Consider the following 23466-nt stretch of genomic DNA (forward strand, 5'->3'; position numbering starts at 1 on the left):
TAATATGTAAACTGCTACACAAACGCTAGTGATCCATCAGTTTAAAATACTCAAAGACATTTTTTGAGCCTGCTGCCAGGCAGCCGGATCAGCTGCCATGCTGGGATGTCGCCTGCTGGTTTGCTCTGCCCAGGATGGAGGGCCACCGGTGGGGCCTACGTTCACGCCACGGAGCTGCAGGCTCCTGGTGCCAGCAGCGCTGGATGCCAGCAGCCCTGACAGGCCCCGACCTGCAGGACCAGCCACGATGCCACTACACCGACAAGAGGTCAAGGCGGCCAAGCCAGTGGTGGAGATGGACACAATCAGATGACACATATTATCTGTTAGTTCATCAGGGAGAAACTCATCCTGCCCTGCACACCTGTCCAGCTCACGTATTTCCACCTGGGGCTCCCAAACCCAAGCAAGACCAGGTTGCTGTTGACTCTGCAGTGGCCACCAGAAGTACAGTGCAGTCGTCAAATATGCTTCCATCACCTCTGGTGAGGTCCGTGTGGAAGAGTTTGAGCTGAAGAAGATGTGGAAGAGTCCCAGCGAAACCATCCGGAACACACTCAGAGGGACTGTCTTCTGGGAGCCCATTTTCTGCAGAAATACCCTCCATCTTGTCCCTGGCTGGACCAAGCCCGTCACCGTTGGTAGGCACGCCCACGGCAACTGGTGCAAGGCCACAGTCTGTGTGGCAGATCGGGCTGGCACCCTCCTGATGGCGTTCACCCCAAGGGTGGGCCGCAGTGCTAAGAAGCGGGAGACGCACGGCTTCCCTGCCAACGGCGTGGGCACGGGCACATCCAACACGGATGAGTCTATCTGGGGTTCCAGTAACCACCCAGGAGAAGCAGCTGCTGTACGTGAGCAATGAGAATACCATCCTGAGCCTGCAACAGGTGCTTCGTGGACATCATGCAGGACGTCTTTGACAAGCACTGTAAGACCGAGTGCAGTGAGAGCAAGATATGGAATGAGCACCTGCTCGTTGATGACATGGCGGCTCAGGTCCTCAAGGACCTGAGTGGCTGTGTGTGGGCCTGCAAGGCCTATAATGGAGGGGTGCGGTCGGACATCCTGGGCCAGGGCTTCGGCTCCCTTGGCCTGTTGACATCTGTGCTGGTTTGCTCGGATGGAAAGACCATTGAAATTGAGGCTACTCATGGGACAGTCACCCGCCACCATTGGGAGCAGCGGAAGGGCCAGCCTAGCAGCACCAACCCCACCACTAGCATCTCAGTCTGGACCCAGTCAGGGCCCATCAGGTTTTCCCAGCCCCTGGAGAAGGGGTGTGTTCAGACAGTGGGGAGCAGAGCAATGACCAGAGCCTTCAGGGGGCCTGTGGACTAAAGGAGGCCACATACTAAACCTGACAAGCTCCGGGGAGGCCTGCGTGGCAGCTTTATCAACTCAGAGGCCTGAGGCAACCACAAAGGATGACCTGAAATTAAAACTGACTAAAAGCAGTTTAGGCAAGCAGTCATGTCCTAGGCTGGAACATCCCCTGACATTAAGTCAGTCTTTACCCTAATTGAGCTGGTCCACTGTCTTTTTGCATGGATTCAACATTCCTTTGGAATGTCAGATTTCTTTTTCCCTGGGGTCCCTCAAATCACAGGCGCCAGGCCAGAAGGAGGTCACAAATCCCCTCATTGTTATTGAGTCACTTTAATTGTTGAGTGTTAACTATCCTGTACCCACCTGTGCTAAAGAAGCGCGTGTCTATCATTTCACTTTTTCCCCAGTCGCAGAGGTCCCCCCACTTCGCCGTCTCCCGCTTCCCTAATCTATCATCAGTGGATTTCATGTGACCCACTTCCGTCTTCTCTTTGGAGTCTAGCCTATAAAATAAGGTGCACACCGCCACTTCCTGGAGCATTTCCTCAGTCCTTTGAGGTTTTGTTTCCTGGCAGTTGTCGTCAGTTTGGCTCAAATAAACTGATAAAAATTCTTACAGGTTTGGAGGTTTGTTACGTCGACAGGATGCATCCATGGCCTCAGCAACAGGAAGCTGAACGAACACTTCCGGGCCCCCCCCCCCGGGCTAAGCCCCTGCTGTGGGCGCTGGTCCCCAGACTCGTGCTAGAGAGGGGAGCCTACCAGCCCTCTCAGGGGGCCTTTCCAAGGGACATTTTTTATAAGCAAAATGTTTTTAAAGGTATCTGCGTTTCCTCTCATGGTGACAGGAGGCAGGAACAATGCGTTTTACCTCAGCCGGTCCATATGTTTGGCATACTGTAATTTACATTGGCCTTGGGACACGTGCTGCCGTATTTAGCTACTAAACTCTCTTAAGAAAGAAAGAAAGGAGGAAAGAAAGAAAGAGTAGGGAGAAAGAGAGAAAGAAAGAGAAAGAAAGAAAGAAAGAAAGAAAGAAAGAAAGAAAGAAAGAAAGAAAGAAAGAAAGAAAGAAAGAAAGAAAGAAAGAAAGAAAGAAAGAAAGAAAGAAAGAAAAAAAAACCTCAAAGACATTTAAAAACATCTGGTTGGATACAAACAGCTTACTTTAAAAATGATAACTTCTGTTATTGTTGTTGTCATTGCTATTGTTATTGTAACAATGCGGGCACCTCTGCAGGGGGTATGGGTCAGCTTCCCCACTGTGCCAAAAGCCCCCTGAGGCCAGGGTGGGTGGGATCAACTCCTGGACCTTCAGATGTGGTGGGGAGCGGGGTTGGTGGGGTGGGGGGTGGGGAACAAATCAGGGGTCTAAAAGATCTTTGTTACATGCCTGAGACAGAAGAAACCAGTGGCTCAGTCTGCAGCGGAAACTTGGGTCAGGTCCCAGCTACCACCCAGTTATAATGGGTTTAGAGTTCAGATCCTCATGCGGTCCTTTGGAGAGGAAAGTAAAAGTGTGGTTCCGCTGAGCCCATTCAAATGCAGAAATTGGCTCGCTTCAAAATAGCCCTGCTTGAGGAACTGCTATTAACCACTACCTAGCCAGAGACTCAGCAAAAGGGCAGAGTGTGGGGCAGATTTTTGCAAAAGGGACTAGCGCTCTTTCTGCTACTCCAGCAGGAGCAGGGTCCCTTCCAGGCCCTTCGGGACGGGGTGGGAGCGGTTCTTCGACCAATGTAAGCCTTGAGGGATAGACCACGTGGCTCACGGTCGGGTGCTCAGAATCTGGATGCCTGTGTCGTGCCCAGCTGGGTCCTTTCCCCCGGGGCTCAGTTTCCGCAACAGAAAACCGGAGTTACTGCCCACTTTCACTTCTCTTTCCTCCATCACTTACTAGTTGTACGACCTGGGGCAAGCTGCCTATCTACTCAGTGCCCTTATTTCCACATCTGGAAAATGGGTGTCATAATCATATGTACCCCATTAGGTCGTTGTTATAAGGACCAAAAGAGTGCTATTTAAATTTGGAACTTTCAGGAAACAGTGCAGGGGAGGGAGGTGCTCACTCTATTCTGAGGACTCTGAAGGAGGAAGATCCCAAGTACTGAAGTACTACTCGTCCACGGGGGAGCTTATTCACTTGCACATGAATCATTACGGGAGAAATATTGTCTGCTTCTTTCTTTAAATCAGGTCAATTCCTATGTGCAATTCCTATGCAGCTTTTTTAAAGTCATATCTTTATTTTTTTAAAGATTTTATTTATTTATCTTTAGAGGAGAAGGGAAGGAGAGAAGGAGAGAAACATCAATGTGTGGTTGCCTCTCATGCGTCCCCTGCTGGGAACTGGCCTGCAACCCAGGCATGTGCCCCGACTGGGAATTGAGCCGCGATCTTTTGGTTCGAAGGCCCACGCTCAATCCACTGAGCTACACCAGCCAGGGCTGTGCCGCAGCTTTTTTATCCACTCATCTACTGATGGGCACTTGGGTTGCTTTCATATCACGGCTACTGCGTGCTGCAGTGGACGTAGGGATGCATATATTCTTTTGAATTACTGTTTTGGGTTTCTTTGGATAAGTCCCCAGAAGCTGAATCACTGGGTCTAGATCAGCTTAATTGAGGCTCCCAGTTCCCACAGAGGAATTTCTACTCCAGTCATTCTGACAACCTGCTTGGGATAGTGGGTATTTTTCAGACTGAGGCCCTGGCCCACAAGAATATGTGCAACAATATCTCTGTCCTGCAAGCTCTCCTTGCACTTTGCTACCCCCTCATCAAGAGAGAGAAACTGTGTTCCCTCCCCTCGAACTGGGGGGCCTTTGTGATTGCCTCCACTAATAGAATACAAAAGAAGAGATACTACATGATTCAAGTCTAGGTCAGAAAATGCCACGTGCTTCTGTCCTGTTCTCTGTCTTGCAACAAAGGAAGCCCATGCAACATGCAGAGACACCTTATGGAGAGGAACTGAGGCCTTGGTCCCCAGCTCTGGCTGAGCCCCAACTTGCTAGCCATTTGAGAGCGCCATCTTGGAAATGGATCCTCTGGATCAGCTGACACTGTGCAGAGCAGAGATAAGCCTTCCCCACTGAACGCACCCGAGATTGCAGATTTATGGGCTAAATGATTGGGTGGTTTGTTACAGAGCAATAGGAAACAGCTGCATCACGCTCCCTCCTCCCTGCAGGGTTGTGTAAGTCCTGGGGCCTTACCCAGGTGCAGGCATCAACGGGCCCCTTTGCTCTTCCCCTGGCAAAGTGCCCAGGTGAGCCACGACAAAGTGCCCAGGTGAGCCACGACAAAGCCTGACTCTTGCTGGAAAGATAGGAAATGCTGGGAGAACCAACCCGATCTGACCTGTCAGTAAAGCACTCAGACGCACATCTCAATGACTGTCCCTTCAGCTTCCAGGGTGTGCAAGCATTGTGCTCGGTGCTGGGAGACGAAGGGAAGTCACGGTGCCACCCATGGACCTGGGAAAGAGAGGTCACCCATGTCACCTTGCTTTAGTGCCTAAAATCCTGGAAATCTCTGCCTAAAGGACCCAAGGCCAGTTTTATGGCTTACCCAAGCACTTTCCCCAGGTAAATGTGGCCTTGTGCGTACCCCTCAAGGGGTAACCGATCGGTAACTATAGGCAAGATATGTGTACAGTTTGGTCACATGGGCTAGGGTGTTTATATGCCTAGGTCCTTGGCCACTTGTAGCACAAGACAGATGTGGAACCAGGAAGAGAATCAAGGTGGGCTGGCTGAGGGCTGGGGTCAGGGCTGGCCCACCCCATACTGTCATGTTCCTGCCAGAATCCCTAAGAGTACAAGAACTTTAAATTTGAACATGGCCTTCTTGGTCACCATAGAGAATATTTCTCAAGGCAGGAGAATAAACATGTGTTATTTTCCAGTCTGTTAAAGGTTTATATATAAGGGACGTGGGCCTTCGTTTGCACTATTAACATGTCAGGGTAGTCCCAGGGGGATAGTAACAGCGGGGGTGGTGGGTGGGGGTAGAATACGGCAGAGATTCCAGAAGCTGCCTGCAGACTGCCCTCCATGTTGCCACAGCTGCCCCCATCTCTAATCTGGAGTGACAGAGACAGGAAGGGGTAGCAGATGGGACTAGTGTAATGAGATGTCTGTCTGGGGGAGGGGGGACAATGGAATCCAGCTGTTTTGCCAAGTTCCAGGTACCAGCACAAACACCCCCAGCCTGAGGGGAGGGGACATGAAGCACAGTCAAAGAAGAGGGCATTTTAGAGCCATTTTGCATGGGTTGGCCAGGAACCCAGCCCAGGACCGAATAGCACAGTAGTTCTCAAAGTACAGTCCCTGAACCAGCAGCATCGACATCAGCTGGGAGCTAGTTAAGCTCTTGGTCTCTTGCAAGATAGATGGCTTCCCTCCATGGGAAGAACAATTTGTGTGCAGATTCTCTAAAGAAAACTCTTTACTGGAAAAAGAACACTTCTCGAACATACAAAGTGTCCGAGAATGGGCGAATGGTTCATTCACAGTACCAGATTTGATCCTCGACACTCAAGATTAGTGTTATTATTACCTTTCTAAGGGCTTATCAAAGAAAAGTGAAGTACTGTGGATGAAAGAGGGGCTCTACAGAAAGTAACCTCACAGGGTGGTTGATCATAAATCCCTAACTGGGCAGTTTACGGTGAGTAGTCACCCCCGGGCCCACGATTTTTTGAGTGAAAGTTCACATCTGTCAGAAGCAAGCCCTGTGCATTGTTCTTGTGTATCTAGGTTAACACATCTTGGAATAATCATAATCACCCTCACGATCTTAACCATCCTGTAATCCAATCCCCACCTCGCTTTCTCGCCATCTTCATGTACCCTTCCTTACTTCCCTCATAATTTCAAATGCAGAAAAGAAACGGCAAGACTGTCCTCCAAAGCATTCAAGATCTTGCTCCCCAGTAATAGTAGTCAGTTTGGGCTTGAATAAACTCAGAAAAATTCTTTACAGGTTTGGACAATCCTCGCCCTGCCTGCCTTGGGCCACAATGCTCCCAGGAGGCTACCTGGTCTGTGTGATTGTCGGACCACCCAAACTTCTTCTCAGACTTGATGGGATTCAGAATCTCCCGGAGGCCTTGCTAAAACAAATTGCTAGGCTCCTTCCCCCGAGTTTCTCATTCGGTAGGTCTAGAATGCAGTCCCAAAACACACATTCCTAACAAGTCCCCAGGCGCCACTGCTGCTGCAGGTCCAAAGACCATGCTTTGAGAAGGACCATGCTGGCCTGGGATCCAGTTCCCAACCTACTCCACCCACGTGGAATGACGTCCTTGGGAGATGCCAGTGAGATAATGGGAATGAAAGAGCTTTGTCAACTGCACAGGTAAATGGCCCTGGTCAGTAACCTGCCTGAAGCTGGTCTCTGAGTCTGGGAATGCAGAGGGCTGGAATGCAGGTGGGGGACCCACTGCCATCTGAAAATCTTTTGCACCCCTTCTTAATTCTGGGTGGTTGGTTCCTTCTCTAGGGAGAAAGCCAGCTTCTGAGGACTCAGGCCAGCAATCCCTCCTGCCACCCTCCTCATCAACCCACACCTCTTCCTTCACCTCAGAGAGCCTACTGGGCACTGCTCCAATGCTAGCTGGCCCAGGCCACTTCTCCAGGGGCCAGCCAGCCCAGGCAAGCTGGGGCAGCATCAAGCCTGTGATTCAGGGCTTGGGACAAGATCCTGCTCACACCTCCAAGTGTGAGACTCAGAGAACATGACTTCTCTTCTCTCACCCTCAGGTTACTCTTGGGTAAAATGGGTGCAATATCTGCATAGAGTTGTGCAAGTTCAGGAGCCAGTAGGTTTTTACAGTGCTTGGCATAGAGTCGGGCCTCTGGCAAGAGTTTAATCAGGGGTAATGTTAGGATTTTCAAAAAGTGCTTGGGCCCAAGCCTCCTCCTGATAGAGGTTCAGACTTGGGACGCAAACCACTCCCACGCCGTGCACCGGTTGGACCCGGATACGCCCTCCCTGGAATGCCAGCATGGGGCCCTCCTCCCGCCGGCCCGCGTGCAGTTTGGTTTGGCAGGGAAAGACCAGATTAGGTAGGCGCTGAGGCGGGGAAGGGGCGTGCCTGGGGCGTGGCCTCATCCAAGGAGGGCTTCGGCCAGGGTCCGCGGAGAGGAGAATGTGATGGAGGCGGGGGCAAGGTGGAGGAGAGGCGGGACCGTTAGGTAGCATTGTGAGTGAGGCTTCCCACCCAGCAGGACTAGATCTCGGAACCCCGCCAGGCCGGGGTTAGGCTTTATCTCGGCATCGCAGGGAGCTGGAGGAACACAGAGAAGAGGACTGAGGAGGAGGGCTCAGGGACAAACCTCATTCACCGTGGGCCTAGGGGCGGGGCTGGAGGGATAGATTGGAGGCCATAGCGGGGCGGGGCAAGGGGCGTGGCCCCACCCCCAGCAGGGCGCGAGGCGGGGCTGCCAGGGTTACAGTAGGGAGGCCGTGGTGGGCGGAGCCTGGTCGGGCTCGTTGCCAGGGTACATTCCAGCAGCACCCTGGGGCGGGGCTGGCGGACTTGAGACTGGAAGCCAGGGGGCGTGTTCAGGGCGTGTTCTCCAGCGGGGGCGGGGCTTGGCCGAGGCCGTTGCTTTCTCTGAGGACCGCCGGGAGGGGCCGAGTGGTTGAGCCCAGCGCTGCGCAGTTGGACGCTTGACTGGGGCGCGAGAGGGCGACGCCAGTCTTGCAGCGCCGAGCAAAAACCAGAACCAGCAGGTGAGAAGGGACCGGGGGAGGTCGATCGGACAACCAGTAGCAAAGTTAGTTTTCGCCACCACTTCCAGAGCGCGCTTGGGCAGCTTTCTCGGAACAAGTGACAGGTCGGGCCACGAAGGCAGCTGGTGGGTGAGAAGGAGCTTAAGTTCCGGAGTTCTGAACCCCAGTTCCCCAGCTCCGCCATGTACCAGCTGTGTGACCCCGGGTTCAGCCCTGCCCTAGGCCCTGGACCTCTCGAGTTCCAGTAAAAGGAGTTTGAACCAGGTGAACTTCACGGTCTCGTTGCCCTTTCTTGTTAAAACCCGGAAGGCGAAGGCTTGCAGGTGAGAACCAATTCAGTTCAGCCACAGGTATTCAGATTGCGCTGCCCAGACGGCGGTTTCTCTTCCTGCAGAGTGGCACTGAGCGAAGCCAAGTCTCTGTAAACGTGAAGCGAACTGCTGTACAGGTCACACTAGTTACTTGGATGGAGCTTGAACCCACAAGCCCAGGAAGCATGGGGCCCAAGTCTGGGAGATTTCAGTCTCCCTTTCCCCCCAACTCTGAGATCCCAGTATGACTTTGGGTCGGAAACTGAACGGGGCTTTTGTACCCCTCCGAGGGCTTTTCCAGGTGAGTTGGCCTGAGAGACTCAGGGCAGAAAGCAGGGGACAAGTTCTCATCTGGTGAGTGTGGAAGAGAAGGGGAATCCTGGCCAGAGGTTGGTCCCAGAGTCAAGCCCAGGGCCTGGGGCTCTTGCCGTATGCTCAGGTTTAGTTCTTGGGTCTAGAGGTTTCTGTCCTCCGTGGTTGTGGGTGCTCTGTGCCAGGGCCATGGTTGTTGGGCAGCCCAAACCAGGGGTCAAGGGCTTGCTGGGGCTTTGGGACCAGACTGACTTGGATTTCACTCCCCCGCTAAGCTTCAGTTTCCTCATCTGTAAAATGAGGATAATGACAGTGCCATTGTCAGTAGTGAGGACTCAGTAGAATAAAGGGTGTACAGTACTTAGCAAGGCTCCAAGCACATAGTGAGGCCTCACCACATGCCAGCTGCTCTGATGTGGATGGGCAGGTGGCAGATTGGCTTGCTGCCTGAGAATAAGCCTGTTTTTGAAGGGTCAGAAACGGGGCGCATCCCCTCCTGACCCCACGAGAGGCAGAAATTGTCACCTGCCACAAGTGTCAGTTTGTCCATTTCAAGACTGAGGTTTAGATTGTCATCTGGACCAAAGAGTGGCTGAGTGTTCCGTAATATTGCTTGAGGTTGGTGGGTATCCAATTAAATAAACACAAAAATGTGTCCTGAGTACCCACTATATATTGGGTGTTGTTTGAGAGGTGACCTAGCCAGACCTGGTCTCTGCCCTCATTTTGAGTTGCTGCCAGTGAGGGCTCCCCACCCCACCAAACCCCTGCCAGAGAGGATAACCCAGATGCGGGCTGCGGACCAGATGAGGTTCCATGGATCTATACTGCTCCGGAGGCTGCAGTCCAGCTCCTCTATTGCCCACTTGGCTTGGGGTGGAGAAGAGGAGCAGCGGGGCACCTGTTACCTGTTTGATCAGGGTTGGGCACTGGAGGAGACTGGGCATACTGCGTGCCGGCTCCCTGCATCTCCTGAGGAAATGAGCCCTACACTTTGGAACCAGCTGGAAAGTACAATGGGACAAAGTCTGATTGAAGGGTGTACTGAATAGAGGAGAGAGAGAAAATGAATGTGGGGGGGGAGGGGTGCATAAAAGAAGTGAGCCATTGGAGACAGTAGGGTAGGGAGTGACAGAGCTTCTTAGAGTTGGTGAGACTTGAGTGGGACTTTCTACCTGGGTTCCCAAGTCCTGGATGATCTTGGATCAGCTTGGGGCCACAGACTCCCCTCTTCGGCATTTGAGTGACATACAATTAGAGTGCGGTGTGGTGGGGAGGGAGAGGTCAGTGGCTGGTGCCTGTGGGGGAAGGTGTTCATTTCAAACAGGGCTTAGTAAGCATCTACTGGAAAGTCCTCCCCACCACTCTCTCCCCCACGTGATGGTGACAAACGATGACACATTGATCTCATCCTTAGTTGCTAACTGTCTGAGAAGGAACAAAGACAAGGATATCCTTGACTCTGATAGGAGATGAATGAAGAAAGAATTAGAGAGATCTTCAGGAAAGCTTCTTGGAATGATGGAGTTTGGGTGGGCCTTAAGGACTGGGAGTGTTCCAGCAGCCACAGGGAAGACAGTGTTTGGTGCAGATGAAACTGTACAGGCAAAGGCAAGGGGGTCAGTGTGCTCACAGAGATTTAAAGAAACTTCCGGGTTGATCAGTCCAGCTGAAGTGTTGGGACTGGGCAAGGATTCAAAGGGGGAATGGTAATTGGATCAACCCATCGAGGGCCTTGAATGCCAAAGTGAGCTATTTGGATTGTTTTATAGAAAGTAATAGCTACTGAAGGTTTTCGAGCAGGGCAGTGACACAGAGTGGCACCTTATTTTTTTTAAAGATTGTATTTATTTTTAGAGAGAAGGGAAGGAAGGGAGACAGGGAGAGAAACATTGATATGTAAGAGATACATCGATGGGTTGCCTCTGGCACGCCCCCAACTGGGGACCTGGCCCAGAACTCAGGTGTGTGCCCTGACTGGGAATCGAACTGGCGACCTTTGGATTCACAGGCCAGCACTCAATCCACTAACCCACACCAGCCAGGGCCAGAGTGGCACTTTAGATATGCTGGAGTGGGTGACCCAGTGGTCAAGGGTTAATGAATTGATGGCGGTGGTGATGGGGAAGAAGGGGCTTGTGGGGCTCTGGGGACATCTGCAGCTGGGGGATAGTAAAGGTGCCATAAAAGGGGTGGGAGGGACCCAGGGTGACATGGTAGAGGAGAGAGTGCCCCAGTGTATGCCCTACGTTTCTTTCTGTTTCCTACCCTAGCTAGATCATGGTACACTGCAGGGGCTGAGGAAGGTGCTAGATTAGGTGGGCGGGGGGGGGGTGCCAGGGAGGGTGATGAGTGCTACAGAACGATAGAGAGGGAGTCACCCAAGGAGGCCCTGGTTGCCCATGACATCTGGGCCAAGTGGCAGAGCTTGGCCAGTCAGCAGTGGGTTTGGCAGCAGGGCGGACTGAGAGAAATACTTGTGTCTCTCCCCTTCTAGCCCCAGCCGAGGGAGGGCCCAAGTCAGAGGTTAGCCAGTGGGGCACAAATTTCCCATGTGTGGGGGTGGATTTTGGTTCCCCAGCTCTTGTGAAGTTTCTGCCATGTGGGACAGTCCCCTCTCTCTTGAGACCTCCAAGTTTTAAGCCACTGAATGGAAGCTTCTGCCCTGCCCCACCACCCCGTTTCCCCTCCACCCTTGACCCTGAGACCGAATCCCCATTTCCCCTGAGGACCAGGCAGTCCCTCCTGGCACAGGGCTGGGCAGACCCGAGCCTTGAGCATTCCTTTGGATTTGGGGCTTCTGGGGCCAGCTGGCACCTCCTGCTTTGGGCTTGGCCTTGACCCCTTGATCCAAACTGTTATACCCACTTCCTCCACCCCATGGGAAGCTGGGTGGTGGTGGTTATGATTTAATAAAGAACATCAAACCATCAGGAATTGGCCCTGGGAGAAGCAGGAGGGAGGGAAGAGTCTGGGCCCCTGTGTGGGACAAGGCGGGGACTAGGCTGCAGGGCTGGTTTAATCTCAGCAGGGACTTCCCTGCACACTGCTTCCCCTCCTCTAAGCATGAATCCAAGGAGCCAGGAGGGGAGTCCAGAGGTAAACATAAGCGGCGTGCTACCTGTTGCTTCCTGCTTCCCTTCACCCTGGAAGCTGCCTGTGGGAGGAGCCATACACAGACCCAGACGGCGTCTGGGGGCTAGCTGGTTCCTGACTCACCCCTGGGGATCACCCTACACCATGGTTTTCCTGTCGCAGCTGATTCACTCCGTGCTGACATGGTGAAGCCGCTGAGGGGAGGGAAGAGGCCTGTCTCCTGGTTCTTGAAGTTCCTTCCAACTGCAGTGTTGAGTGTCGACAGGCTGTGTGACCTTCCATAAGTTTCTCCTCCTCTCTGGGCCTCCCTCCCCTGCTCTGCCAATGGCCCATCCCCTTCTTGGCTCTCAGGAGGTTCTGTAACCAGATCTGTCATTTGTAAAGTAGAGTCCTGTGAGCACACACGCACGTGCATGTGTGTGCACAGACACACATACACCACACAGGCTCTCAATACAGAACAAAAGCAGGCGACTCTTCTCAAACATGTGATAATGGGTCCCACCTCATCAGCCCTGCTTGTCCTCCACCGGAAGCCCTCGCACCTACCTGCCGCCCGTCTGCAAGCAGGGACGTGGTGTAGCGTGGTGGTGGAGTTGGACCTGGGGCAGGAATCTTGGCCCTGCTCCTTCCTATCTGTGACCCTTTCCGAGCCTCAGTTTCTGAATCTGAAAACTGAGGATAATGGTAACTACTATATCTCACAGGGGGACGTAAGAGAAAACAAAAATGTGTACGTGAAGCTTAGCAGGTTTATACCTGGTGCGCAGTGAGTGCTCTGTAAGTCAGAGCTGTTGTTCTTTTCTGCCTCTGGCCCGTCTTTCAAAGTTGAACCAGGCTGCTTTGCAGGCCTCCAGGGACATTCCCTAGTAGGTACTTCTGTGAGGGCTCTCCATGCCTCTCCAACATGAGTGTGTGCGCACCCCAAGACGCTAGTCATTTCCGGCTGTGTGGTGCTCCCCAGCTCTTCCTAGGGTGGCTGGTTTCCCCAGTGTGACTCTAAGCTTCCTGAGGGGAAGTAGGTCTGAACGTCAATGGCAGATTTTCTCCAGCCCCCCTCTTCTGTGCTATGTACACCGAGTACTTTCCTCTTTCCAACTGGTTTGCCGCATACTGAGTATCTCCATGAACTGTCCCCAGGCTGGGACTGCCCTTTCTGTCTCTGTATCCTGACTTCTGGCTCCAGGCTGGGCACACAGCAGGAAATAATAGTTGAATGAATAAGTGATTCTTGTTGGGGCAGCTCAGCAGGACCCAGCTCAGTGCCAGATCCTTGGTGACTCCTTGGCAAAGGCAAAGCCTACAATCAGGGTCCGGGTGTCCCTGCATTGCCCTTCAGCCTCCTGGATCCTGGATCCTGGGTCTAGGGCTGTGGGAATGGTCCGCTGGCCTGGGATTGCTTCAGCCAGAGCTTCAGCTTCCCTTGTTCCCTTCCTGAGAGGGGAACAACTGAACTTCCTCCAGCTGAGGGGCCACTCTGGTCCTCAGTGAACTCTGACTCAGCCAGAAAAGGCACCTGCAAGTCAGCAGTTATTTGAGGAAGGTGCGACTGCCCTGTGTGGGCACAGACTCAGAGCTGGGGGAATGGGAGGCCCATTCTTCCAGAAGTCCACCTGTTGTTACCCCTCCAGACCACCGAGTGGGAAGTATTTCCACTCTCACCCATCTTCTTTCCCTGAAGTGGGAGCTTCTGCCCCTTCTTTGGGCTCCACTCCTGATTTTTCCTGATATGTCGAAGGGTGATCTGGGATGGAAGTTGTTGAGAATTCTAGACCTAGGCTCACAGAGCCAATGCAGGGAAGTAGACAAAAGTGCTGGAGGCTGGGCTTTGGGAAGCCTGGCTTCAGACCCTGGCTCGGCTTTGAAGTTGCGGAGTGACCTTTTTCAGGGAGGCGGCCCTCTAGGCCAGTTTTCTTGCTCTTCAGGCAGCAAGTGCTCCAGAAGCCTGCCCGGGCATCTGCTGAGCTTGGCCCAGAGGAGTGGGAAAGAAACCACAGGCAGTGTCATGGACTCTGGAACCAAACTGCCTCTAAAAAATTCCCACCTCTGCCATTTACCTCCTTGGTGTAAACTTCTGCAAGTGTTTTAGCTCTCTGTGCATCCATTTCAGCATCTAAAATGGAGATGATAATAGCACTTGCCACACAGAGTTGTTTGAGAATGATGTGAATTAATATATATGAAGCATTTATGCAGTGTGCCCGGCATAGAGTACATGTGCGAGTTGGTTTTGATACTGTTGCGATTATTAATAGGAAGCAAGATGTAAGTCTTTGGGAGCAGAACTTGGTGACTAGCTCAAGCCTGGGGATCCAGAGACCTGGATTTTGATGCCAGCTCATTCTTTACTTGCCAGGTAACCTCTGACAAGTTACAGCCCTTCTTGGGCTGCAGAATTGTAACTATGATCCTGCATTTGCTGCACTTGGTGTTTGTGAGCGAGGCACATGCGCTGTATAGTGGGCATCTGCAGGGCCATATTCATCAGAAGGACTTCTGGGTGCTGGTCCCATTCTCCTGCAGGGAGACAGCCACTGCAGGTGGGCGGGCCCTGGCTGCCGCGGAGACACTGCAGACAGGGAATGGCAGAGCTGCCCTCACCAGACTGTCCTCAACAAAGTGAGAAAGTAGATGCGTCCATTTAAATCTACATATAACAGTGAGCTTATATAGATCAGATTGCGAACCTTTGTTTTTTTTTTACTTTCCCCTATTTTCTGATTCTTATCTAGTAACCCGAATTATTCTCATGCTTAAGAAAGAACACCCATACAATAAAGCTATCAAAAAACTTACTGTACATATTTAAACAAAAATGTATTATATGAACTTGGGATCATACTGAGCTTTTTGTTGCTGTTAATAAAGCATATTTTTTTCAAAAGGGGGTGGGGTGTTGGTTTGAAATGAATATCCATTTGTCAAGGCTCAAGACGGAGGGAATGTCCGTGGAAGGAGTGGCTTTGGCCACCAACCTCAGATCCTGGGAGACAAGAGCCTGATAGAGATGGGAGTGTCATCGGCTTCCCCGGTGGTGGACACACCCTGAGTACTGCCTGGCGTTTAGAAAACTTTTCAATGATCTTTTCAACAGTAGATATCAACAGGGTTAATTTCGCTCATGTCAAAGTTAGGGTAAATAATAATAATTTAGGGGGTGCTGTGAGGGTTAAAGGAACTTAAAATATGTTGAGGTTTTAGAGCAAACCTCCCTTTTTCCTTCTGAATTTGGAAGCAAGTGAAAAGAAAACAGTTGACAAAGATGGAGTGCCAAACATTAGCGTCATCACTGAGAAGGCCAGCCGGAAAACGTGGCTTTAGATCCGGGGTCTTGAGGGCTTGCTAACCGTCTTCCCTGGCACTGGCAGAGTTACCCGTCTGGTCACAGGTGACGCTGGGCAGGTGCCAGCCTCGCTGTAGGAGCAGGTGGTAGTAGCAGAGAGGAGCCCAGACTAAAAGCTCCTGCTGGCAGCTTGGCTCTTCCAGAGTTGGGCCCCTGCGGAGCATGCCCAGTGCATGTCTCCCAGAGGAGCCAATCAGATAAGCCACTATTGGTCCCGGTGTGAAGGGGGCGGAGCGAGGCCACAGGTGTTCTCCCAGTAGAGGTCCCTCATCAAGGAAACAAGTGGAGAGGGGAATATGTGTTCCCCCTCATAAACATAAGGCACTTTGAAAAATGGGTTTGCTATAGACACTCAATGAGTGTTAATTTGTCCTTGCTGATAATCATAACAATGAGTCATTCTACTACGGTTGGAAAGTCACTCTCCCACTCACTGTCTTAGGAAATGGAATATTAGAACGTTGTGCAATGGGATCAGATGAGACATCCTCCTATATAGCGGAAATAGAAACTCGTTGAGTGAGAAGTCTTGATTTGTATGAGGTTCTGTGGCAAGTGAGTGGTAAGGCCTTGGGTTACTGTTGGTCATGTAGGCACTGACCTCCTGACCTGTGGCCTCACTGACTTTGCAGCAGAGATGTAACTGGGGCAGGAAGGATGTGTCATCTACGTTTTCCCCCCAAAGCCTCCCAGTTCCCTTTCTCTCCGTTCTGGCAGGATCCAGCAGAGGTATTTCATTTTGTTCTGGTCACAAGACTGTATAGAAAGGAAGAGTCATGCTTCTCAAACTTTGTTCATACCAGAAATCTGCCCCCATCCCCTGCCCCAGGTGTGAGGGGGTCATGGAGCAAGCGGCACATAGGGGAGAACCAGGATTGTACTCATAGCTCGGTCTTCTTTCAGCTTCTTGGGACTTGATGTTGGCCAGACCTAGGTATGGGCCAGCTCTTCCTCCCAACTCTTTGCTCGCCCTTGGACAAGTTTTGCAACCTCTCAAAGCCTTGGTTTTCTTACCAGTGAAATGGAGTGATAATGGTAGCTTTCTCTTGGGCTTGCAGGAGGATTAAATGGGATCATTAGTTAGGTAAAATGCTTAGTGGTGGGCCTAGCTTTGGATGTGTCCTCCATACAAGTCAGAGGCCGAAAAGGCTGCTGAGAAGTGGTTGCTCCTGCCACTCTGTGGGGGAAATGACAAAGGGTGAGGTCCCTGGTCTGGGGTGAAGAAGATTTCCTGGGTTGTTGGGAGCTCTGGGGGTCAGGAGGGCCTTAAGCTTCTGTGGGCTTGGTCCTTGGGCAGGTTGTGCAAGCCCAATGTCTACCTGAGTGTTCTCAGCTCAGAACTGAGAGCCAAGGTGGGTGCTTGTGACCAGATTCACGGGCTCGTGGTTTTGTGAGTGGCTCTGTAGTGCATTGAGTCAAGCTACCTACCCAGTCTGATCCCATGGAAAATATCCAGCATTTGCTTACATACCTCAAGGCTTGGAAAGCTCACTATCTTTCCTCTCTGGACAGATCTGACTCTTAAAAAACATGGTATAGAATTTGAGCAAACCCAACCTCACTCCACGTCCGCTCATTCTGATCATGTTTGCTGGGACTGTGTGGAATGTGGATGCTGTCTGAGAGGACCAAGTCTCTTGTGGCCAGGACCGCCTCAGGCTGGTGGCTTTAATGTAGGAAACAGATGTTTCTGTCAACTTTTTTTAAAGAACTGCATCTCCACCTAAGCCAAATGAGCACTTAAAGAATAACTTTCTAATTATTGAAGAAGTAGTTTTTGTGGAAAGAATTGCTGGGTAAAGAACAGATGAAAAAAGGAAATAACCATTCAGAGATAAGTAGTGTGAACACACACACACACACACACACACGATTGAGATCAGAACCATTTCCTGTGCTGCTGCGTTTCAGTTAATGTTGTAAGGGAGGATTTTTCCACGTTATTTGGGATTCTTACAGCATGTTTCTCTGTCCATAGCGTTGTGCCACATGGATCTACTGTGACCCAGTTAAGTGTCTCCCTGCCGTTGCACATTTAGGCTGGTTTGAATTTTTTATTAGTATCCACATTACTACAGTGATCACCTTATCCAGACATATACTTTGTGCTCAGTTCTCCATGGAATGAATTCCTAGAACCAGCTTTCCAGTCAGGTGGTTTTTAAACTCAAAGTCTGAGGGCCAGGTTCTCAGACAAGCCCTTTCCCTGACACCCACCAGAATGTACCCCCACATTTAGTTCCAGCCCCCCTGGGGAGAGGGACAGATAGTGCCCCTCAGTGCTAGTTAGCAGACCCACAGAAGTAAGGGGGTAGGCTCTGGGGGTGTGTTTGTGTGCCTGTGTGTGTGTGTGTGTGTGTGTGAAAGAAACAGAGAGAGGAAGACAGGTACAGGAGCACTTTCTCTTTTTCAACTGTAGTCTGACTTTTGACCCTCCTCTCCAGGAGCCAGTGGTGTCATTAACTAATTATGGGATCTCTTTACTGTTTAATGACCTCTCTCCATGGTGACTCCTTCTTCCCCAGCTGCCTTCTGGGAGGCAGGCAATGGGGAGATGAGTCCGTGGGAGAAAGTTTCTGTGGAGTAGAAGGTGGGTGATGGGGTAGTGCAGTGCTTTTCAAACTTTGACATATGTCAGTCTCCTAGAGGCTTTGTTGAAGCTACAAGCCCCAGAGTTTCTGATTGTACTGGTCTGGCCAGGCACAGCCCAAGAACATGCATCGCTAGCAGGAGATGCTGCTGCGGCTGGTCTGGGGACCACACTCTGAGAGCAGTAGAGTTGTGGGACAGGGCGGGGCGGAGGCCGAGTGGTGAATTTCAGCTCCTGGTGCTGCTGACAATTGGGCCCTTGCCCTGCTTGGTAAAGCCTCATGTGTGTGCTATGGATATGTTTATGTGCGGAGGCTAAGATGATTATTGCCATCCTGATTTTACAAAAGGAAAACCGAGGCTCTGGCAGGTGACCCGATATGTCCAAGGGTGTGCCCCACAAGCCAGCAGGAACACTGATCCTGGAACCCTGGCCTTGTCTCCTCTCTCTGCCCTCCCCTCACTCACTCTGGGCTTCCCCCATGCAGGTCCAGTGGGGGAGCAGAGGTACCTTACTTGAATACTGTGCTGCCCCAGGGGACCCCAAGTGAGGGGGCTGGGAGGGCAGGAACCCCCACACTGTCTCTGAGCCAGAGTCTTGCTCTACTTTTTACCTCCCCTGCCCCGACTAGTTGTTCAGTAATATGATCTTCCTCCCAGATCTAGCGTCCTCCAGCCGGTTTCTGTTCTCAGTTATTGTTCTGGGCAGGTTTTCCGGGAAAAAGGAAACTTTCTCCTGATGAGACTAGGAGCTGCCTGGCCGGCCCAGCCGAGGGGGAGGAGAGGACCCTCATCTGGGGAGCACCTGAGGTGTGCTGGACCCTGTCCTGGGCACTTTGCAGCCATGATGTTGGGTCCAACCTCCCACCAGATCCCCAAGCAGAGGTTACTTGGAACCCCCATTTACTGGTGAGGAAACTGGAGGTCCTGGAGCTGAAACGACTTGCCCAAGGTCACAGCTAAAAGGGGCAGGACTAGGCTTTCCATCCCAGAGTCCAAGGCTGGGTCCTCTGGTCTGGAGCAGTAGTGAGTCTCAACCTGAAGGAGCTGGGATGTGCTGGGAGCATAGGTGGTGGCCTGTGCTCCACCTACCACCCATGCACAGAGGGTCAGCCCCACAGGCAGGGCTTCTCTGGGGTTTTGGAGTCTTGCCGTAGGAGGGCCCCAGCCTGGCCATCAGGAGACCCAGTTAAAATCAAGCTCTGCTGCCACCTGGCTGTGTAACCTTGGGCAAATCACTCCAGTGCTTGAGGCATCCAAGTCCTTATTTCTCCTAATGATACCTTGTGCTATACAGCTTTTAGCAGTGGGTACTTTCTCACACACTTAGTCCTGCAAGCCTCCCAGCACCTTGTGAAATAGGCAGGGAGGGAATGATCGTTAAGCCCATTTTACAGTTGATGACAGAGGCTATGAGTGAGATGCCCAGATCCTACAGCTAAGGAGGTACTAGAGCCAGAACTTAGATGCATGTTGTCTTTGCTCCCCATCCTGAGCTTGGTCCCTCACCCCACCCTGCCTCCTAAGTAAGGAGGAAGAATTCTGGGTTCCTTCCCATCCTCAGCCTGAGATTATGGATCCCAAGGCTTTTAGTCGGGTTGTGGGAGTGGGTCTTGGATACAAGGGGCCCAGATCTCCAGGAAAGGGTGGCCTGAGATCCTCGCTCTAGGCCAGGTACCTGGGGAGGCGAGATAGGGTGGTCCAGGCTGTCCCTGTTACCAGCTCCTACCCAGGCCTGGGCATTTGGGACCCCTGGAGGTGGGAGGAAGAGGAATCCAGCCCTGCTCCCCCCACCCCCCAGCCCCTGGCTTCCCCTGGGAACTGCACCTGCCCTCCAAATGCACAGTACAGAATTTTCCAGGCTTTCAGACCTCGGTGCCCCAGTCTTGTGGTTCTGCCTGGACGCCCTCACCTCCTCCCCGTCTCCTGACCTGCCTGCATCTTCCTCATTCTTCCAGGCCCAGCTCCAGCCACTTCTTCCCTCGGGACAGCCTTGGTGCTCTGGCCAGCCAACTCAGCTGTCCTGAGTCTGTGCAGTAGGTGAACAGGCTAACTGGGTTAGTTCACTCTGCAGTGAGGCCCTGAGAGCTGGGGCTGCTCCTGTGGGTTCAGGACCCCTGAGGGGTCTGCCTGGGCTGGGGGCAGCTGACGACTTCAGGGTCGGCCTCAGGCCTGTGACCCCCAGACTTTGTGGCCCTGAGTAAGCCATTTGTCTTCTTTAACTCCTGGTTTCCTTGTCCTGAAAATAAAAAAGCTATATTCTGCACTGACCTCTTGGGAGGCTTGCATGAGGTAAAGCATGCAAAACACCTACCGAGGGCATCTGGTGGATTCCAGACGCTCAGGAAATGCCGGTCCCTCCCCTTCCCCACAATCAGCTCAGCTTCATTCTACCTCCACCCACCCAACCCCCTTGAGTGGGGTGTCTGGTTGGGCCTCAGTCTAAGCCTCAACTCTATCTGCTCCAGCCAGGGCTGTTCTAGGCTGATAATGGGGGAAAGATTGGGCAGAAGGACAGAATCAGCTCCAAGCAGCCTCAGGCCAGTTCCAAGCTGTGTGTGACCTTGGGCACAGTGCCTCCCCGAGGCGCAGTTTCCAGATCTGTGGTAGAGAATCGTATGTGTTCTTGGGGTCATTCTCGGGGTCACACAGGGCTTGCCAGTAGAGCTGGATGAGTATGGTTGGGAGTCCAGGTGACCTGAAGCTCTGAGCTCCCCTCCCAGGAGCCTCAAGTCCGGTCACTGATGGTTCATTTACACATTTGTTTTCCTGTTGCAAAGCAAAGAGTCTTCTTTCCACCTGGGTACCCAGAGGCTCGCCAGGCTGTTGTGCTCTTGGCCCTGGGCCTGGGGTGCTGGGGTGTTGGCCCTCCCCCAAGGGGAAGCCACCCCTCTCTGAGCTTTCTCCTGCGCAGGGAGGGACCTGCCTGGCTCTTTGGAACCAAGGTCTGTCACCGCAAGGACCCTGTGCTGAGAGGCCTTGATCCCCGTGCCTGGCCCCAGGAACCTCGTGCCAGACCACTTCCTGTAGCACCAAACACATTTCCTTTCCCTCTCTGTTTTCTCTCTGTCTCTACAGCCCCTCCTGCCACCGCTCTGTGGCCCAGAACCTCTCGCAGTGATAATAATCACCCGCTTTTCTGTGCTGTGCTCACAAGTGATCGCTTGTGCTCCTCCCTTCTGCTCCTCAATCCTCACACCTGCCAGTGCCCTAGTTGCGCAAAGGTGCTCTCCCAGAGAGGGAGGGGCCTGGGGCTGAAACTCCTTGCCCAAGTTCACGGCTGAAGGGGGCAGAGCTGGGCTTTCCATCCCCAGCTCCAAGGCTGAGTGCCCTGGTTCGGAGTGGTGGTGGGGGTCTTGGACCAATGGAGCTGGGACGTTGGGGAGGCATCCGAGGCCCACAGCTGGGACTCCTGACCTCCCTAACCCCCGGTTCTCAGTGGGCGCTCACATTCTTGGCTAACTGTTGTCTTACAGGGTCATGCCCCTCCAGTCCAAGTGGGAAGTGGGTTGAGAGAGGGGGGAGCCAGGCAGAGACCTAGGTCTCTCGGAAGGGGGGTGGGTCCAGGATGTTCACCCTGCTTTAGGGGCTGCATAGGGACCACCCACATTGCACAGGTAGGAAAACTGTGGTTTAGGGAAGGGGCTGATGACAGGGCAGAGCCTGCTGGGCACAGTCGGTTCCTTCTTTCCTCTCCAGGGCCCTGAGGCTCCAGTTGGGAGGTGGTGGGGTTCATGTGGCTGCTTGGGACCTCATGCCCGTGTTGGCCGGCCCTGCTGGCTGATGTCAAGCCCCCCTCCCTGCTCTGGCTCCTGCAGGGCCTGTGAGTGCTAAAGACCCAGGCTTCTCAGGAATCTCAGTGAGGGGGGCTGTGGGGAGTTCCAGCTGAGGCACCGCCCAATGCTCACAGAATCTGGGGGAGGCCAAGGCTGGGAAGAATGGGCTGGGGAGTGGCCGGGCCATTGCGGATGGCTGGTGGGGGGAGGGTGGTGTGGGTAACAGCCAAAGGGTCCTGGTCCCTCCAGGAGACCACTTCTCTTGGCTACAGAAGAGGGTGAGGGTGGGCATTTGGGGTGGTCGATCTGGGCTGACTCCCAGGGTGGGCTTTGGCCTGGGTCAGCAGGGCTGCATCGCTGAGCAGGTTGTGCCTCAGGCACGTCCCAGGGAGACCAGAGAGGGCCTGCAGGCGGCAGGCTGGGGCTCCGGGTGCGCAGCAGGCTCCCTTCTCCCGGGGTCCGTCCGTCTGTCCTCTCTCCCGTCATTCCCTGTCTCTTTCCCTATCTCTTTGTGTCCGCCTCTGTTACTCGCTCCTCCCCATCCTTCCTTCTCTCTCTTTTTACCCGCGTTGGTTCCCCTTTGAAGCTCGGGCATCTCTGGAGGGTCTGGCAGGCACTGAGGCCTGAGGCCACCTGGCTAAGTCCAGGCTCAGGCAGGTGGATGGAGCTGCCCAGACCTGACTCCTCAGCAATCCCAGGGGGCCTGAGAGGCCCAGAGCACCCTCTCCCTGAGCAGGGAGCCCCGACAGGCTGTGCTGGGCTGTCACCCCTTTCCTGCCCAACCACCAGGTGTCTGGTGAAATGCCGTCGCCCGGCCTGGGCCTTGGGGTACGGGATCTACGCACCACGTGGACAGCGCAGCCCTTCACCCCATCCTCAGAGGGCCAGGCCTGCAGGTGACTGGACATGGGTCCTCTGGGCTACTCCTCCCTGGAGCCGTGTGCCCACCATGCGGAGGGCTTGCTGGGTTGGAGCCGAGGTCCGTGGGCTGGGTGAGGTTGCCCTGGACACTCCGGATGTCCAGAGGCTCTCAGGGTATGAGAAGGAGGCTTAACAGATGGTCTCGGAAACAGGGAGAGGCAGGGCAGAGGGACAGGCTCAGAGGAAGCCACTGGCAGAGGCAGAGACCGGTGAGAGGGACGAACCGCAGGACAGGAGGGCGAGCCCCAGAGAGCCCCGCCCTCTCCTTACGTGGGTCTCAACCAGGAAGACTCCCCTCCACCCACCCTCGAGCTCTCGGAGTTAGAGTCACCTCGTTTCTCCTGTGTTTTTATCCAAGGACCCATGGGAGAAAGAGTTCCCATACCTGTACGTGCAGCCCATGCCGTGTCTTTACTATGTCTCACGCCCACGCTCCCTTTTCCTCCCTCCCTCCCTCCCTCTCCCTCCATCAAGTGCCCCTAAAACCGAAGTGGCTCTCAGGCCAGGCAGCTGCTGAGAACTACAGTCCAGGGAGGTAGGAAGGATTAGCCCATTTTACAGATGAAGGAACTGAGGCTCCGAAAAGGTACATGACAGGGGTAGAAAGAGCCACGGTTTGAACCCACATCCACCTGATGCCCACCCCAACTACTCGCGCCGCGGTGATTATGGCTGTCAGAGAGCACCCTGTGAGGGTCTGTGTGGGAGAATATCCTGGGAAGGCTGCTTGGAGAAGGTGGCATCTCAGCAGCCCTCTCTGCCCCTTGGGGCCTGGGGAGGGTATGTTGTGACTGAGTTGCCTGCCTGCTGCCATATGGGGTCCCTAATTAGCACCCCTTCCTTCCTAACCACCCTGCTGAGGGTCCACCCCAGTGGCCAGAGTCAGTCTCTTAGGAACCCGGCTGTGGCCCAGATGTTACCACTCTGTTAGCCACTTGCCCCAGCTGACCATTCTCTAGGTGTGCAAGCTGGCCCCTGGGGCCTAGTGCAGCCAGAGGCTGTCTTCAGTTGATTGGCGAGCCTGGCCCGTGAAACCCTCAGTTAA

At 53.3% G+C, this 23466-nt stretch overlaps 1 protein-coding gene and 1 pseudogene across 2 annotated transcripts in view; both read left to right on the forward strand.

The window, feature by feature from the left end:
* Positions 1–280: 280 nt before the first annotated feature.
* Positions 281–1845, forward strand: LOC119064459 (isocitrate dehydrogenase [NADP], mitochondrial-like; annotated as a pseudogene).
* Positions 1846–7959: 6114 nt separating this feature from the next.
* CD82 (CD82 molecule) overlaps positions 7960–23466 on the forward strand; it is a 51357-nt gene continuing 35850 nt past the window's right edge. Inside the window, exon 1 of one of the 2 annotated variants that reach the window (XM_037166095.2) lies at positions 7960–8073. The gene's annotated coding sequence lies outside the window, so the exon portion shown is untranslated. The remainder of the gene's footprint in view (positions 8074–23466) is intronic. The other variant, XM_037166094.2, reaches the window with a different exon arrangement.

Source organism: Artibeus jamaicensis, unplaced genomic scaffold (assembly GCF_021234435.1).
Source record: "Artibeus jamaicensis isolate MK-2021 breed Jamaican fruit bat unplaced genomic scaffold, CSHL_Jam_final contig_797, whole genome shotgun sequence".
Lineage (NCBI taxonomy): Eukaryota > Metazoa > Chordata > Mammalia > Chiroptera > Phyllostomidae > Artibeus > Artibeus jamaicensis.